The 14,822-nt window shown below is 35.1% G+C and overlaps 1 protein-coding gene and 1 pseudogene across 4 annotated transcripts in view; one reads left to right on the top strand and one right to left on the bottom strand.

The window, feature by feature from the left end:
• The window catches only part of Hmg20a (high mobility group 20A), a 67,396-nt gene that overhangs the window by 12,765 nt on the left and 39,809 nt on the right, over positions 1-14,822 (top strand). The window contains exon 1 of one of the 4 annotated variants that reach the window (XM_023712538.1): positions 12,560-12,620. The exons of the other annotated variants lie outside the window; for them this stretch is intronic. The gene's annotated coding sequence lies outside the window, so the exon portion shown is untranslated. Of the gene's footprint in view, positions 1-12,559; positions 12,621-14,822 lie in introns of those variants that run through there. 4 annotated transcript variants of the gene reach the window in all.
• On the bottom strand, positions 7,157-9,509 carry LOC101577257 (annotated as a pseudogene).

A 14,822-nucleotide genomic window follows, 5' to 3' on the forward strand; every position in this document is an offset into this window, starting at 1 on the left:
TCTCTCTCTCTCTCTCTCTCAAATAAATAAATAAATAAAATTAAAAAAAAAAATTTTGAGATCATCACACATACATGCACACACACACAAAGCCTCACTCATCCCACTGCAAGATTCTGCTGCTTCTGTCTGTTCCTAGCCCTTTAAGGTCACTACTCTATCTAAACCCCATCATGCTGTGGTGGAGTACTTCGGCAGCTTCCCAGGTGGGCCTTCTAGCTCTGTTCCTAACCATCTGTACACACCCATTCTTTACAAAAGAAGTTAGAAGAATCCTCTAGAAAGCATGAATAGTGTGTCATACCTCTACTTAAAATTCCTCAGAGGTTTGTTCTTAAACTGTAGGGAAAATCTAGATCTTTAGCATAGCTCAGTGTCTGCTGAACCTGAGTCTCTTTACTAGTCTTCTCCTTTGCTCATTTTTCTCCAGCACAAATCCCTCCCTACCTCAGGGCCTAATAAGCTTTTTCTTTAACATAAAAGGGGTATACCTTGAACATGCAGCCCTCAGTTTATGTGTTGCTGCTTCTCATAGAGCCCCCCCACCACCACCCATCCATCTAAATGCCATCTGCTGCTGTTCCATAGCTTTTTATTCTTTTCCTTTGTTGCATTGTCATGGTTTTAGTTTGTTTATTGGTATATTTGCTTAATGTGTTTCACTTCAAGCTGAAATTTTCATGAGAAACTTCACTGTTGTATTGTTGGTATATCTAGTATTTATTGCATGTTTAGGAAATACATGGTAAATGAAAAAAATATATCAGACAACCTTAGTTAACTCTAGATTGAGAACCATCTTGTAGATATGTGCTGTAACCTAGAGCATAGAAGGATTGCTTATTTTCTTGGTCCTATTCAAAATTTCTGTTTTGAGAAAGCATTGAAATTGTCAGGCCTGAAGACAGTTTAAATGATTAGCCAGTCTTAGTGCTGCCTAACTGTGGTGGTAAGGGCAGTTTTATTCAGGCTCCCACAGAGGAATACATGGACCCACATTTCTTAGATTGGACATTCTTGCAACTGGAATCAGTTTTCAGGAGCAATGTTGGCTAAGAGATTTGTCTTTCTTAGAATCTAGCTATTTTAAAAAACATACTAGGGCCCTACAAAAGAAAGGTGGGGCCCTACGTGAGTTTGCTTGCTACTGAGATTGCAGTATCGTTTGTATAAAGAGTATTAGCTATATTGGTTATATAAATATGCCATAATACTACCATAGTAAATATATAGCATCTTTTAATAAGAATAAGGCAAAATGGCACACTTTGCAATATGAATGCCTTCATTTATACTTTGTAAGATATGCAAGCCTGTTATGATTTGATATTACAAGATGTTCTGCGTTTTCTTAACTATGTTGTGTTTACTTCATCTTAGACTTAGCTTTTAATAAGATTTTTGTTTTTAAAGCGGATTTCAGTAAAGGTGCTTAATTGTATGCATGGTAGAAAATTATACATCTAACAGTTTTAAGCAGCTTGATACGGCATGCTTGTAGTCTCAGCTGATCAGCAGGCTGAGGAGGGAGGACCAGAAGTGCAAGGCCAGCCTGGTCAACTTAGTAACACCCTGTCTTAAAAAGGGGTATTCTGTGGCTCAGTGGTAAAGTTCTACCTAACTTGTGCAAAGTCCTGGGTGCAATCCCTAACACTCCCTCCCCTGAAAAGAAAAAAGGAGGGGTGTACAGGGGGGAGTCTTTTTGAGACAGGTTTTTGCTATGCAGTTCATGCTGACTTGAACTCACTTTGTTGCCCAGGATGACCTCAAACTCACAGCAGTCTTCCTGCCTCAACCTCCTGAGTACTGGAATTACAGGTGTGCACTACCATAGCTGGCCTCAAAAGAAAATTTTAAATACTAGTTTACTACTACACTTTTCGTCCAAGTAAATTTCAAAAAATACTTTAGAAATGTATTGTATTTCTTAATGTATAGTAAATGATGCGCTCTTGTTTATTCCTAAGGTCTAGGTATTATGCTTAGAAACTTCAACTAGGAAAATGTAAGATATTGGTAATATATTTATAAGCTATTTCATTCAAGAATGAATATTTATATGCATGTTAGCAGGTGCAAGGCCCTGATGGGAAAGAGAAAGCATAAGAAGGAAAATGTTGAATGCTTAAAAGTGGCCAACTTTCTAACTTTAGTATTTATTCTACCTTTAGCAAAATTGTTATTCTGAGTACAATAATATTTAAAACTTCATCTGTTGATTGATACTTGAAGATTTATCAGAGATTCATAACTATTTTCAGGTCAATAAAAGTAGTAGCTCAGAGAGTTCATAAATATCTACTGACAGCTATGACTAAATATGTCTCTGAATCTCAATCCTCTGCTTGCTACTGCAGGCTCTTTCTCTGGGATTTTAAAATGTAGATCACTGACTCCAGAGCTGGTGAAAGAGTATGAAGAACATCAAAGTTATTTCTGCATACTGTGTAGCATTATACAAATATAGTACATTTGCGCTGTAGAGAGGGTGAGGAGAAGTACAGAGAACTCTGCCATATTTAAAAAGCTTTGTCAAGCTAATTGCCTATTTAGGGACTATATTAAATAAATGTAATACGTGATTTTTATGTTTATTTCTAAAAAGGGGAAAGAGCAGCTTTATTTTGCCAGAAATACAATGTCAGCTGCTAGCCATTTATTTCCTACCAAAACAAACTACTTGCATGATTCTAATTGGCAGATTTCTCCTCCCTGGCGTTTAATTAAAATCTTTTTCAGGCAGTACATGATACTAGGGATTGTGTATAGATTCATTTACTGTCCATTGAAAGACTTGAGTCATCTATATCTTTCTAGCTTGCAGCATTATGTCTTCTCCCATTTTTGTCTCACAGCACCATCATTGGCAAAGAATAGATCTTTCCATACCTATATTGACCTGAGTAGAATTGTATTTCTTTCTACAGAAAGGTTACTTAAGTAGGTACATAGGACTGGAACTGGTCTCTTTTTGCATCCTACCCTAGAGAGCTCTGTTATAAATTAATATGGCTACTCTAAGGGGTTAGGTGGAAGACTAGAGAGAAATTCATCTAGTTGCATCCCTGTTATTAAAAAATAAAATTTGTAGTCAGTGGTGAAACTGGCTCTTTTTATACATCAAGGATGATATACTATTACCAGTTGATCATCATGCATTTGAGTACTTGGAATTTTAAAATGTGAAATTTGGAATATTATTTGCAAATAGGATAAGTGGGTATAAATAAGTCAGTGCATCACTTTATGAACTGTTTGAGAAAGCTGTGAGCATGTACTTTAATAACCATGAGAACTTTTTTCCTATTTAAATTGTGATTGAATTGGTTTTTCAAACTGTTTTTTTAGAGACAAAAAGGCTTATGTTTAACTCTTAACTGGACTTCATGTTTATTTCTGGATACATAATGTTCATAATAAAGTAGCTACAGTTCTATAATCGCCTATAACCTATAATTGTTTTTTCTGTACTCTCCTCTCATTGTCTTTCAAGCAAATTACGTCACCCAAAACTTACAACCCTCTTTACTACAATAGAACTGTCATGTTTTGGAAGTCAATAGAAAGAAAATTGAAACATAACTAGCGTCGTGGGCTCTCAGTTGGTTTATAGCTTTTCTCTACTTGGTAATGCATATATAATAGTCCTGAGTGACATTTTTTTTCAAGAGGTCTTGGAGTTGATTGTAACAGAAATGTATTAGATGAAAGAAGATAGAGTTTGTAATTTAGAGGATTATGAAAGAGACCAGAAATAGTTATATGATAACCTGTTAATTTGAAGACCTGAAACATGTATTTTTTAAATACGATACTGTGGAAAGTAATGTTCCTAGTTTGAACATTTAAGAGTAAAACTCCATCAAAAGTAGTTATCTAAATTGAGCCTTAAATCTTACAATACTCAATTTATTACATCTCCGTTCTTAACAGCTGGTTTATTCTCTAGACATGAGGTATTTGCTGTATTTTATTGTTCTTTTGTTAAGAAATAGTAGAGATCAGGGCTGTGTTGTATTATTATTGCATTTGTATCATTGATTTTAGCAAATCAGCCGGCTCTCTCCAAAGGAGTAAATTTGTAAGATATTTCATTAAAGAATGAATAAAAAATACCAAAGATGTAATTTCAGGGGCTGGGGAGATGGCTCAGTAGAATAAGCACTTCCCTGGTAAGCACAAGGGCCTGAGTTCAATCCCCAGTTCCAGGAAAAAAAAAAAAAAAATGTGACTTCAGTGTGAGATTTGGTTGTTTTTAATGTATTGCTTTAAATTTTTATTGTTCTGTTTCATTTAAACATGTCAAGATTTCTTTTGTAGCATCTAAAACTCGTTTAAGCATAGTCATTCACTATTATGTGACCAAAATGATCAGTTATTCAAATGATAAAGCAATAGGCTTATTGTAAAATATGTAAAGTTTAAGCTCTCAAAATAAGTATAACATTTATATATTTAAACAGGAAAGCAATGGGTAGCTGTTGAAATGAATTTAAACAAGAAATACACATAATTCCATTGTATTTTAAAATGATCACTAGCCGCTGTGGGAAAAGAGACAAAAAGACAGAAAGAACAGATAGGAAGCTATTAGTAGTAATCAGGGTTAAAAAAAAAAGCTCTCTTACAGTAGTAATGAGACCATAAGAGAAGAGGCTTGGTATGGAATTGATTATGATGGGAAGGGTAGAAGGAAGTGTTGAAAACAACTCCCAGGTTTTTAGTCTGAGTGACAGAGAAAGTACAGTAACCTTAAGTGACCTAGAGGACATGAGAAATAGAACCAATTTTGAGGAAAAGAGACCATGGATTACTTTTTTACATGTTAGAAAGGTAATCCTCTTAACTATTTGAGAGATTGATCAAGATTTTAAAAGAAACAGGTTTAAATGTCATTGGTATAGTGCTTATTGAACAGACCTTGGAACTGAGAGTTGTCAGTAGGAAAGCATAGAGAGATGAAGGCAAAGGCCCCAGCAGAATGGCTAATGAGATGAGGGGAAAAAGAGTAGTTTGCAGAACACTCAGTTACAGCATCAGATGCCAGTTAGAAATCAAACAGGGTGAAGATTATAAAGTGTCCTTTGAAATTAACGTTATAGAGGTTTACTAGTATGTGTAAACATTCAGTAGAGTTAGAAACAGAAACCAGATTCCTGTAGGTTGTAGCTTGAGTAGCAGCAGTGACTAGAATAATCTTTCAAGTGGTTTGAATATGAGGAAAAAGTAAGTGAATGGACCATTGCTAAAAAGAAGGTGGAAATTAACAAAGGATTTTGTTACAAGCTTTGTTTTTGTTCATTTTTAGAACCAGTGTTTATATCTGAAAGAAAAAATGAATGACCATTGTTGCAAAAGATGTTAAAACCATAGGAAGAAAACAAATTCATTGGGCCAGGGAGATAGCTCAGTAGAATGAACTCTTGCATGGCAAGCACAATGGCCTGAGTTCAATCCCCAGTTCTGCAAAAAAAAAAAAAAAAAAAAAAAAGGAAAGAAAAGAAAGAAAGAAAGAAAGAAAGAAAGTCATTGAAAAAGCCAGAAAGTTGCTCAGAGCATGTGTGGTTTCTTCTGTGGAGAAGCTAGATAAGTAAACAAGAAATTATAGCACAAAGTGATAAGTTTCTTAATACTAGAATTTAAGAGCCAAGCATTAGATCAATAAAAACTGAGGGCCAGTATCTCTGAGGGCATTGAAAATACTTTGATGGTTTGATGTTAAGTGCTAAATAATCTCAGTAGGATATGCTGTCCATTCAGATTTCTTCTTTGAAAATCAGTGCACCATCGAACAGTATGCACTGTAAGTCTTCAGTTTAGTATTGTTGAGGGTAGTTGAATTTCCTGCTTCGGTCTGATATGTGACCTTCCTTGTCTTCTGGCATTTTATTGGCCTCTGTATGCCAACTCCTAAAACCATCAATTTCCTGGCACCTTTTATTGTGTAGAGCTTGACAACCATTCAAGAGCTTCTCTCTTGGGCTTATAATAAACCATTACCAAAAGCAAATTTTCTTTCTCATTTTTTTTTTATGTATTCTGCCTCAAACTTATCCAGAGTTATGAAGTGAATACTTTTCTTTGTATAATTGGAGTCAAGATTTACTTTATAATACAGTCAAAGATAATCTTGAGTTGACTGTCACCACTGTATTCTAGCCTGCAATGAAGAGTGAAACAACAAGCATATGAGATTGTGGCAGTGAAAGGTCAGTCATAGATATGAAATGATAGTGTGGGCAACTGTCAGACCTTGGTTTTTTAAGCAGAATGCCTAAGTACTGCTAGTAGTGAACACACATCATCTCGAAATGAAAATATCACTCTGCTTTTACATTTACCTCCAAAACTTTAACTATGTAGAGACAGATGTCTTAAGGTACATATTCCATGAGTTCTTCACTTGGCTCTTTGAGGTTATGGAAATGCTTTTCTATTTGTTCATGAAGTCTTAAACACATAACCTGTGTTTTGCATATATTCATCCCTTTTCCCAATGAGTAGGTCAGAATAATCACAATTGTCTTAACTTGGTCTTTAAATATTCTCATGTAAGCATTTAATGGTAAGCATTTCCCAGATCCAAGTGAGCTAGATCTCCTTTGTGGGAAGCTCTGATATTCTAAAATTCTAATGTGTTAAGTAATGAGTGATTTTGTGATCTTGAAGTGTATAGAATGCCAATTGTATACTGTAAATGTTGACATATACATTTCTATTTTCAGTTAAAATCTACAAGTTAGTTACCTAAAATTAAAACATTACTTGAAACATTAAAATTGTAAACATTAAAATTGAAACATTACTTGGAGGAGTAAAGTTGAATACAGGTGTAAAGAAAAAGGCATTCTGGAATGTTTTAGAAAATTTTTTAGAATCTGAAAGGAATCTTATAGCCATTAGGTAAATCTTGGAATAAATGAAAGGATATATGTAGAAGAGGAAACACATTCCCCCAGAAGGTAGAGTGAGAGAAACTCCTTGGAGTTCATTACAAAGAAAATCTTTGTAGACATTCATGTTGGAGCTGAGCCAAATGTGTGGTTAGACCCACTGATCTTTGTGGGATCTTCTAATCCTGGAATTCTTATCTAAATGAATACTTCTTTCTCTCCAATTTTTTTTTTTTTTTTTTTTTTTAGTTTTGTGCATTTTATTAAACAAATTTGTCTCTTTTATACACTGTGTTCATGTACCTCAGCCTAAAGTAAATGTTTGCTGGGAAGTTTGTTTTTTCATAATTTCCTTTCAAAGTTCTCAATTATCTTCTCCTTTTTACATTAGGATTATACCTAAACAGATCATCAGCAAGAGACTCTTCTTTTGCATGTTGCCTTTGTACCTCCATTTCCTGTCTCAACCACTCTTCTAGTTCTGCATTCTTTTGAGCATGATGAGCTACTAGATCTGATCCTCCAATGATGTGTGGGAGTTTACCTGCTCCAGGAAAGGCGACCTTTTTGAATTTCTTGAAATTCTTTGGTTGATGACCACGATCATTATTTACCATGCATGCATTTCTGTAAATGGAGTTATTAACCACCAGTGATCTAAATTCAGTCATTAACAACTTTGTTGGAAGCATCTCGCTGCTGTCCTTAAGTTCATTGTTGTTAGATTGTTCTTTAGCTGAACACAGTGATTCATTCTTGAGCTCACATGTCTTCTCAACTTCACTTTCTTGAGATATTCTGTCATTTTCAGATAACATTTTACCACCAAAATTGTTACTTGTTTCCATATCTATCCTTGGCTTTTTTCTAATATCAACATCTCCCTCTTGTCTTTCAAGTTTCACTTCAACTTCGAATTCTGGTCCCGTGCTCTTGAATAACTGCTCCAGTTGTTCATCTTCTATCACCAAATCATTTTCTTTTCTTTTCTTTGATCTTAGATTTTCTGTAGAAACTGACTTACTGGCAGAATTTTTCACACTGGGATTTAAATCTACATCATCTAAAAATAAATTTTCTGATTTTGTGTCCATAGGTTCATTCTGAGATATGTTTTGCTCTTTGTTTTTCCATAGTGAGGTTATAGCAGGCTGTGTTTGCTCTAAAAGAGAACAAGACATTTCTATTCTTGCTGATTTGGATGAAGACATTTCTTGGTTTTCTTCCTCCCTTTCCTTTTTTTTGGGAGATGGCTGAAAGTAGTTTCTAATGGTATTTGTCTGCTGCTGTTGAGAAGCCCTATCTCTTTTATTTACACTGGAGAATTTAGGTGGTGAAAGCTGATAGTTCTGGATTTTTGCCCTACCTACAGTATCTGATACTATGTTATTGGAGGTTGTTTTGGGGAGTTCTTTTACATCAGGTATTTCTTGGGACAATGTTCCAAATTTTTGTTCCATTCTGGAGATTATTTCTTTTGGCTTTCCATTAGAATACATACATGTATCAGCCTGGTCCCATTCTGTGTCAGTTTCCAATGTTGTAGCATCCAAAGGAGCACTTGGCATTAGTTTTTCATTAGCTGACCACCCTTGTGAAAGGCTTGGCCCTGGAGTTGTTGTCTTTAATCCTGTGTGGGACTGGCCCTGAGGATCACAGTAATTCTCTGTAGTCATGAAAATAACTGCCAATCCAATTTCTGCATCGGGAATAGGTCTAAGACCCTGCCTTTGGAGTATATCCATAATTGATTGAATCCACTTTTTCTGGGAATCAGGAATTAACATCTGTGTATTTGTTATTCCTGTTTCAACAACACAAGTTCCAGGAGCTGAAAAAAAAACTATCTTCTTCTCCATTTTCTTCTGTTATCAACCTAGCTTCTCCACCTCCAAAAACAACTGCTGAACTTAATTTTTTGTGCTGTTTGGCATTTAAAAATACAAATGTTTTTCCTTTGAAGATTTGTTTTCTTTCCTGTCGTCCTGATAGGTCAATGCTTTTACTTCCAATGGTTGGTTCATCAACAGGTGGGTAAAAACTTTCAATTGGTGGAGGCTGTTGTTTGGACTGCACTGCTTTAACAAATTCAGTAAAATATTCTGGCTTTACAATTGGACATCCACAAATCAGTGCACATATTGTTTTGATGGTAACTTTAACTGATGCCATAACAAGGTGAGTACATTCCTCTGTCCAGTTGTTTACTGTAAGTCCTCCCAACTGTACGATAGCTCGATTTACAGCAGTTTTCCCAGTGACATCTAGACAAGAGGAGCACACAACCAAAGGCTCATATTCTGAATTTACTTTCAAACACTCCAAAGGTAACTCTATCCCCTGTCTTCAGAGTTCGAGAAAGGCCAGTTTGCATTTTTCCCTCATTGACAAAGGTACCATACTTAGAATTATCTTTTATTGTCAAAGTGGAAATTTCATCTGTTTGCAAGTTAATTAGAGAAATGTTAGCTGTTAACACAGCATGACTTCGACTGATGGACTGATCATCGTCAATCAGAATGGCACAGTTCTTCCTTCCCACAACATACTCAACACCAGTCAGAAGTCTGTATGGTTCTCCTCGAGCCGGGTCCCGGCGGGGAGCAGCTTCCACATGGTGCCCTCTCCTCAGGACCTGCGCCGCCCGGCGGCCACGTAGCGCAGCTCTCTCCAATTTTTAAAAACTGTGGCATATACATTATACAGATCAGTGAATGATTACATGCGTAAATCTAACTTTGAATATTTTTGGCTTTCCAAGAGACTCGTCAGTCAGTACCCTCATCTCTCTCCACCAGAAGTAACCATTCTTCTGGATTCTGGCACCATAAAGAGGTTTTACTTGTGAACATCGTATGAATAGTAGTTTCACAGAATATTTACTCTCTAGGGTCGGGCTTCCTTTTGCTCATAATTAAGTCTCTGAAATTTGGTGTTGCATGGAGTATTAGTCATTATCTTTCTGTGTAGTGTTGCACTGATTACATTTAAGACTGTGTCATAATATATCCATACTATTGTTGTTAGAAAGATCCACTTGGAGGCTGTAGTAATAAAACCTACCATGAATGTTTTCATACATCTTGGTAGGGCATTGGCACTCATTTCTATAGGCTATGTTACTAATCAGTTTCCAGTCCAGTTATTTAAATTCAAGGTGACCAAAAATAGCACTTTTTGTTAATTCTTATCATATAATGTAGCAGGAAATATAAAAATGACTAATTCAGTTCAAGAATCAACTAGTTGAAATCTCAGGATAGTATGGATAGTCAGTAATGTAAACAAATGCACTGATGAAGTGTTACTCAGGGCAACTCTTAAATGGCTAGGAAGGGAACTGCTGATCCATAAAACAAGAGTATTTTAGCAGGTATTGCTAACAGTGTTCCAAAGTTTATTGAGCCCTTTAAATTACCAATATGGGAGAATTTCAGTTTTTGCTCATCCTTGCCATATCATTCTTTTGTATTTCAGACATGCTCATTAGTGTGTGGTAGTATCTTTCAGTGGTTGTTGGTCATTTGGGAAATCTGATTTATTAAGTACTTGCTTTGTCCTTTTTTAAAATTGAGATATTTATCTTGATGATTTGTAGGTGTTCTCTGTACATTATGAAGATGAATTTTTATTGGGTATCAGTGTTGCATATGTAACTTTTTAGTCTGTGGCTCCTCGTCATACTTTTTACAAGGTATTTTAATGAACAGACATTCTCAATTTTGCTAAACTTCTACTTAACATTTTTTCTCTCTTGTGATTCGTGCCCTTTGTTCTTTTAGGAGTCTTTGCCTAGCCCAAGATCTTTGCCTACAAGATCATAAAGATACTCAGACAATAATTCATAATGTGTAGCACTAAATCAATATTGGTAAACTTTCATTGGTTCACACACAGAGAGAAATAAATGAACAGATTCACACCATTTTCTCCCATAATTTCTTATTAAACTTCTGGTAGTGTCTGTGAATAAGTAGATAATAATGATATTTTCCTAAATAGGAAATTTAACTCTAAAGGTTAGAACGAACTGTGTTATTGCTATGGTAACAAACAGCCACAAAATCTGTGTTTGTGTTTGGTTTTCTCTTATTTATGCTACTTGTCCATTGTGGGTCAATAGAAGACGGTGCTATTTCAGTCACTTAGGCAGCCAGGCTGACATAAATTTCATCATAATACATACTAGGATGACCACTGTATTGGAGGAGGAGAACATAGCAAATTATTTATGTACTCACATTTTCTGCCTACAAGAATCATGTTATTTATATTCATTGACTGGATGAGTTATATAGCTTGCCTAATCTCAGAGGCACTGAGGAAGTACAACACTACATTCCTAAAAGGACAGCTAAATATATTTATAAACACCCATATGATTATCACAGTAAACATGGGGAGTCATCTCTCTGTGGGTCAGTTTGTCACTATAAAATAGGTAGTAATGATAGTCTGTAACTCATGTGGTGGTTGTGAGAATTAAATAGTGTAATACATGTAAGACTTACATAGTGCCTAGTACTTGGTAAAGAATGTTTGCTACTAGACTATTAGTGATACTGTCATTATATTTATACTATGTGATGTCAACATACTACTACATTTAATTGGATTACCTCTTGGGACAACTCCTGTGGTACTATATATGCATACCATATATAGTGGTGAACCTGTGGCATACGTGATACAGCCATCTGTTATCATTGAAAGCCATTATATACCATCTCTGTCCACACAGATGAGAAAACGTCTCTCCCAAGACTTTAACTTGCCCTAGTTCTCTACCTAATAAATAAAAAATGGGATTTGGATCCAGGCAGTCTGACTCAAAAGTATTTAATATTAACTAAATAAGCAAAAAATAATGAATAAAAAAATTAAAGCTGAGAGCAATAGCACATGCCTGTAGTCTACCACTCTAGGAGATTGAAGGAGGAACATTATAAATTCAAGGCCAGCATAGAGAATTTAGCAAGACTGTATTTCAAAAATAAAAAGGGATGGGGCCATAGCTCATCGCAAAGGTGCTGGGTTCAATCCTTATACTGTAAAATTCAAAAATGTATAGCTTGTTTTTAAAAAATTTCAGATATGTTCATGGTCATGTTTTGTTTTGTTTTTACTGTTTTAACAGCCTGTTTTCTGCTAGTTTGTAAAAGTATTTCTAGTTTATATCATTAAATTAAGTGTACTATGTCATGGTATTCTGTATATTTTGACACACTTAAAGCAATTTAGAATTGATTTGTTCTTCATTAACAGAGAACCTTGGCCTAGATAGGCTTAGTGATCCCAGAAAAGCCACAGCTAGTTAGTGGCATAGCCTGAACTCAATCAGATTTCTTGACCTTAGTGAGACCTCTACCTGCCCCCTCGGCTTTCCTTCTTGTAGTTAATGTTCCACGTAATCCTTTATCAAAAATTTGAAATGCTTGTTTTTCTCCCTGCATTTTGAGTGAATTATGTAGGAATGTATAAATACGATTTTCCCCTCAAAGCTACATTGCTACAACTTGATTATAATATGAGTTTTATTTTTTAAATATTCTAACATTAGTAAATACCAAGAGCCAAATTAGATATATACCTGGAGAGGCTTTGTAGCAAGGATGAAGTACTCCAGAGAAGACTGTTTAAGAAAAACAATAGCTGTACTTTTTCAGGTAAGACAATTTGAAGTCAGATTCCTGAAGGCATTTGACAGTGGAGCCAGAGTTGAATCAGGTATTTGAGATTTGTCTTAATGTATATTAGCAAAAAGTAAAATTGTAACCTGTTTATAAAAAGCCTATTTTTCCTACTAGTAACATAAGGATATATACTTATAAACCTCAGATGTATTGTAGTTTTCAAAATTCAACCTTTTAAGGTTTAATTTTTAATTTAAGGTAATGCCAAGCTCCATGTCATGGTTTGTTTTTCCATAATTAAATGAAATTTCCTGTGATAATTTCAGTGTATTTTGATAACTTAAACAGTTAACAGCATATAAATAGAGTTTAATGGCTAGGGCTATAGCTCAGTGGCACAAGTGCCTGCCTGGCAAATGGAAGGTCCTGAGTTAGATTCCTGGGAGGGAGGGAAGGAGGGAGGGAGGACTAGAGGACAGTGGAGATGGGATAAGAAGTAGCAGTTTTCTTCACTCAGTATGGAAATTTATTAACCACCTGTCAGTTTTCTGGCCAATTGTAGTTTAACATCAGCTTTTGAATTGAAATAAACACTGCTTTATAAAATTAAATGCAGAATTTTAAGTAAATTTTTAGTGGAAAACATGATGTTTATAAACCATACCCTCACTTTGTTCATGCTACACATTTTAACTGTGCTGCCCTGCAGAGCTGAATATGGAAACAGGCAGACTGACTGGCTGGCTAGAAATTTATCAGTAAGGTGGCATTCAGCAATCAGAGGCTCTTGCATTAGTGTGTTGTGTTTTGTTTTGTTTGTTTTGGTTTTTGGTAAAGAAAAGGGAGAATCTAGGTTAAGAAAATTTTAGCTATATGTAAAGCCAGTCATATTTTTAAAATGTATTTATATGTTACATATGAAATTAATGTTAAAAGACTGGATTTTTTATTTTTTGCAGTATACTATATTGAGGATCGAGCCACTCATATGCTAGGTAAATGCCCTGCCATATACCTATACCCTCATACCTTTTTTTGTTTTTATTTTAAGACAAATTTTTGCTAAGTTGTCCCGTCTAACCTCAAGCTTGGGATCCTTCTGCCTCAGTCTCCTGAGTAACTGGATTACAGGCCTGTGCTTCCATGCCCAGCAGAAGTCTGATTCTCTGTTACTTTCCACTTTCTTTAACATAACCATGTTAACTGAAAGTTGGGAGCTAAAGCAAACTCTTGAAAGTAATTATTCATAATTATTTCACCCTATCATAACTACTTTGAATATCTTTAATATATCTTCTTTTACTGTACTTAAACAGAACAATCTAATTCCTTATAAATATTTCATTGGAAACTTTGTAACAGTCAACAAAAATAGCTTTCATATTCTTTTCTTGTTTGCAGAACATGTAGAGAAATACTTTATTTGATCCTCACAATATTCTTTTGAAGTACATAGTAGCCCCATTTTTGCAAATGAGGGTATAAAAAGCAGATAATCATTTAAACCCCTCTACTTGGTACCATAGATTTCTGCTCAAGACAGAAAAAGTACATCATAACACAAGCAGGTGGGTGCATTTAATGTAGGAAGAAGAGCAGACAATTCTTTTCTGTGTTTTGTTGTTTTTTTTTTTAATGTTGAGTATTGGCTCCAGGGCCTTGTCCATTCTGGGCTTTGTTTTGTCACTGAGCTACATCTTCAACCCTTTATTCTCCACATTCTTATTTCCTGGAGTCTAGTCCTAACTTCCTGAACTAAGTGAACCTTCCTTTGAACAACAGCCATATGTCACCCTGAAAAAACTGATTTTATGAGATTTTAGTAAATACACAATACATTGAGAATCTTGAACTGATTTAATTATTCTAGTTAGGTTACTGTTCTATTTAGAAACAGCTGATGTGCTTTTTAATATTTTAGAATCAGAAGCTCATAAGCCAGCGATGTTGGGTAAAAATCCACTTGTGCTGATTGGCCCAGTGGGCTCCATGTGAAGGTTGACATCATATTGGGTTAAGTTATTGCAGAGGAAGTGTTTCTAGGAAACGGGTCTTCAAAAGCTTTACATATGTCAAATTTTACTGTTACCTTCATTTAGTAACTTTCCCAAGTCCAGAACATTGTCTGCCGTAGAATTCAAAAGCAAAATTTATACAAATTGCATTTCTAAGTCTTTAGTTTTAAACTGTTAAGCACATTATGATGATCAAACTTTTTGTTTGATAAGAGTGCTACATTTCGCTTTACAATTCATAGTAGTAAAGATTAGTATTTTCTTTTTGTTTTCCATTTATA

This window comes from Octodon degus, unplaced genomic scaffold (genome assembly GCF_000260255.1).
Source record: "Octodon degus isolate 3935 unplaced genomic scaffold, OctDeg1.0 scaffold00026, whole genome shotgun sequence".
Classification (NCBI taxonomy): domain Eukaryota; kingdom Metazoa; phylum Chordata; class Mammalia; order Rodentia; family Octodontidae; genus Octodon; species Octodon degus.